Raw genomic sequence first — 4,689 nt, 5'->3', positions numbered from 1 at the left:
TATCCTTCGTTCACATTTAAAGCTTCTTTGTACCATTTCTTATATTATTAAGACCAGTGATTTTATTTTTATAGAATTCTACTAGGTTTTATTTTATTTTCACTCTTATCAGGGTAACATGTATACGTCATTTAAAACACAAATTATACTTAAGGCGTAAATTGAAATCCTGCCATCCTCCATCCCATCACTCCCCTGCTCTGCATGTACTGCTCTTTAGTAACTTTATTCAATTATTGCAGCTATTTTCGCTGATATTTTTCCCCAAGATTTGAAAGCACATGGTTTTTTTAATCATATTTTGCAATTTCTTTTCATTTTCTGAGTTCCTTTGTATACAGACACTTCATCCTCACCACATTCTCCCGATTTCTTAAAAAAAAATGAATATTTTTACTTAGTAGTCACGATTTAAATAATTTTCAAACCATCGTTTAAAATGTGAAACAGGTAATTTTTATATCTCTGTGGAGAATAGAAGATATATACCCTAATCTTATAGCAGAAGTAAGAATAGTCCTAGCTCCAGTTCACAGAATGAATGTGACTTAGAAAAAAGAAAACACATCAAATATATTAATAGTGAAGTTTATCATAACCCCATGTTTGAGTGTGATATGACATCCATTTCAGCTTGATTATTTGAGATGATTTTTTTAACTTATGCCTCTTCTTTCCCTCCAATCCCACTAAATTGCCCAGAGAAACACTTCTCAAAAATAAGAAAAATCTATACAGGTACTGAAACTTAAAAAAATTTTTTTCCTGAAAAATATGGGGTGATGACATCAGAGTAAAGGAAATGTAGACCAGTCTATGATTAAGCACAGGCACAATGGTGCTTCTGGGAAAGTAATGTGAAATTCCACAAATAGAGACCTCAGAATCTTCAATGATTTAACACTAGAGGCTGAGACCAAGGAAGAGCATGCAGTAGTCAATGAAGGTCAAATCAAAGAACATAAGGGGCTATGGCAGTGACCCAGTATAGAGGGCTCCTAGTGAGATTCATCTGATTTCCCTTGAGGCAGAAATGTTGATCAATGAAGGAGGGTCAGGGCCACAGCAATTTCCAAGTGAGAGGAGTTGCATTCAGTCACAGAAGGGGTGGAGAAATCTTAACTTCAGAGTACTATAATAGTCGGGCAGACAGAGAAGGTTTAAGCCATGCCCACGATTTAGTCAAAAGTGTAAGCAGAGTTCCCAGAGAGGTTAAATTCTCAAACGAGGCAAGTCAGCTACACCAGGGTAAGGGCCCTGATTGGGAAAAATGGGACCTTGAAATTGAGATAGGAACTTCTATAGAAAATTTTGAATTCCCAGATACTCTGGAACTCTTTGCAGAAATGCCTTACTCTTGCTGTTAAGGGTAAGAATCTAGGGCTTCCCTGGTGGCGCGGTGGTTGAGAGTCCGCCTGCCGATGCAGGGGACACGGGTTCGTGCCCCGGTCCGGGAAGATCCCACATGCAGCGGAGCGGCTGGGCCCGTGAGCCATGGCCGCTGAGCCTGCACGTTCGGAGCCTGGGCTCCGCGACGGGAGAGACCACAACAGTGAGAGGCCCACGTACCGCAAAAAAAAAAGAGTAAGACTCTTTCTGGTAAGGAGAACTCACTGCTTGAGGACAAGCAAAGGCCTTTTCTCCAGACAAGACATATGCCCCTCAGGACATATCCCCTCCTCCTCTCCTGTTGACTAAACCAATATTGAGGGTTAAGTCACAACATTGCCGGGTCTTGGAAGTGCTAGGCTTGCTGAGAGAATAAGGGGGAATTATATCTCCAACATAATGAGATATGCAGTTAGGAAGTTGGTTCTGTTAGAACTGGATTCCAGGGAGTAGGATCCAGGAGGGACATAACAAAAAGCTGAATAAGGGAGATTATATTAATATGGAAACAACCTACTAGGATACAGAGTTTAGCCTCCTGGCAAGAACCCTAAAATCATGGAGGCTGAGTGGTGATGCAGACAAGCACAAGCATTTTAATGAGCACCAAGTTTACAGTAGTACCTAAAGGGGCTTGATCTGCAAAGAGCTATGAAGATGGTGACTAGACCCAAAGAGACCATAGCGGTAACAAGATAAATAGCCAACAAGGATATTTTTCAATCTATGCAACCATAAAGAAAGAATGAAGGAACAGAGGAAGGCAGGGTGAGAAGGAGGGAGGGAGGGAGGGAGGGAAGGAAAGAAAGAAGAAAGGAAGGAGAGAAGGAAGAGAAAAATGAGATAGAATGAAGGAGGAAGGAAGGAAGAAACAAGGATGATGAGCTGAGGGTTGCCAAACAAATTTTTAAAATTGCAGTATCTTGCCAAGTTCCCAAACTTAGGTCTATTTTCTAACCCAGAATTCATTGACTGAAAAAGGGCCTCCAGGACAGACAGGCCCTATATCTCTATAGCAGGTATATATTTTAAGGATTCCCCCAGTCCTTTTCCAAACAGACCTATGGCCATTTACTCAGATAAACATTCCCTGGAGGAAGGAAAATAAATAAGCATTTTGGAATTGTTGCAAGAGGTTCTTGCTTGACACTGATACCTGGAAACCTGAAGCATCTTCATGGACCCCTGTTAGAATGGTAGCATAAGGAAGCTAGATAATAAATAGAGCCATGGCCTAGGATCAGCCCACAATGAGTGTGGTGGATTTGTTTCAAAATAACTAACTGAAATTACGTTAAAAATATTCCTTTCCCTGAATTTCTGGGTTAGTTCAGGCCACAAGAGAAAATTTGTGTGAATTGGGAAAGCATAAGTGAAGGAGCAGCCATGTCCTTCTATGCTCAGAAGATTAGTACAAGGTACCAGGTGCATTTGCAGCTCATACATCTGTCAATTAATTGCTGGCTGCCCTTGTTTGTCTGGGGAAGTAGTCATTTTCACTTCCCTCAGTTCTGGCTAATTTTGCTGCCATTGTTTCTCTGACTCCCAGGCCATGAGCAAGGTTAGCTCCTTGAGAAATGACACGAGATCCTCAGGCACGTCATTCACTTGATTGCAGTTGGATTCTTAGAGGCAAAGAGTCATCAGTAAGAGTTCTGATGTGCCCTTGTGGATTCCAACTCATCTTCACACACTCCAGTCTGTCCTTGCTTTTACCCATTATGTCCATATTTCCTTTCCAACTAATACCTTGTTGACTTCAGGCCACAGAACTATTTACAGAAGCAGCAATTTTATGTAGAGTATTAAACCAGCCCTAAAACTATGTAATATCAAAGCCTTAAAATAAGTTCATAATTGTATATAACTTCTTGTGTTTCTGTTTCTATGATTGAATCTTAACTGATACAGTGATTTTGCTGAGTCCAAAAGTCAATCTGATAATCATTTCTCTAGTACCTCAGTGGGTTGGACATACTTTGAGGTTGTCGGAATCCAACCATCTGTTCCTTGTCCTGCTGGATAAAAACTATCTTAGTGGTGAATGCCAAGAGGAAGCCTAGAAAAGTGTTCCCACTCTCCAGAAAACGTCAGTAACTAAAAGAATATCATATTTGAAGCTGATGTGGGAGAGGGGGAGGAAACAAATATTATTATCCCTTAAAAACCTATAGAATGCAAGAATAGTAGTCTCTGTTATATCTCAATTTAATTCATCAAAATGGATTCTAAAAAGACAGAGAAATCCTGGAGAATAAGAGTAGACTGCCACAAATTTCAACCAAGTAGAGTAGTAGCCTTAATTGCAGTGGATTAACATGGCTACAGGTATGAGGTATGTGGCTACTGATCTAATGAATGCATTCTTTTTCATTCTGGTCAAAAATGGATCAGGGGGGCTTCCCTGGTGGCGCAGTGGTTGAGAGTCCGCCTGCCGATGCAGAGGACACGGGTTCGTGCCCCAGTCCGGGAAGATTCCACATGCCGCGGAGCGGCTAGGCCCGTGAGACATGGCCGCTGAGCCTGCGCGTCCGGAGCCTGTGCTCCGCAATGGGAGAGGCCACAGCAGTGAGAGGCCCGCATACCGCAAAAAAAAAAAAAAAGGATCAGGGGAGGAAGGAGGTGGTGCTGCAGTCCCTGGTCCGAGGATCTGTGTGTCTGTCCACCTGCCCAGCCCCACCCTGCCCCTGGGGCAGCTTGGCTCCAAGCTGCAGCAGGATGCCAGATCAGAAACTGTTTAGCACTATCATTTGGAACAGCCAACGATCTACATTGACAGAGTTGATCCAAGGCTATGTTGACTTTCCTGCCTTTTGCCGTAATATAGTCAGAAGATATCTCGATCAGCCTGATATCTTATCAAACATGATATTGGTTCCTACTCAGCCAGAAGCTGTTGAGTTTACGGAGAGAAGAAATGGCTTCTTGAATATCCATCAGAGGAAACAGCTTGCAGAAAATAAATGTTGAGGATAGGAGTCTATCCTTCAGGACACATTACATGTTCTAACTGTATCTCCAGAAAGTAAAATAATTAGATCTGGAAATCAAATGGTAGAAAAATGATTCCCAGCCCATTTGGGGAATTTGTGCTCTCTGGGCTCTGGGCTCTCAGTGATTAGAAGTATTGGCTCTAAAGAGGTAATTCTGAAGAAGACTTCCATTTACAAATATTTTCTATTTATACGATTTCCAAGAGACCAGGACACTAAAAGAAGAATCACTATCTGAGCAGGGGTAGTTGCCCCTGATTATCAGGAAGTAGGGCTGCTGCTACACAGTGGGAGCAGAGAGCAGGTG

This window comes from Monodon monoceros, unplaced genomic scaffold (assembly GCF_005190385.1).
Source record: "Monodon monoceros isolate NGI ecotype Baffin Bay Population unplaced genomic scaffold, NGI_Narwhal_1 Super_Scaffold_14, whole genome shotgun sequence".
Lineage (NCBI taxonomy): Eukaryota > Metazoa > Chordata > Mammalia > Artiodactyla > Monodontidae > Monodon > Monodon monoceros.
The sequence above is the reverse complement of the archived record's forward strand: the minus strand, read 5'-3'. Positions refer to the sequence as shown.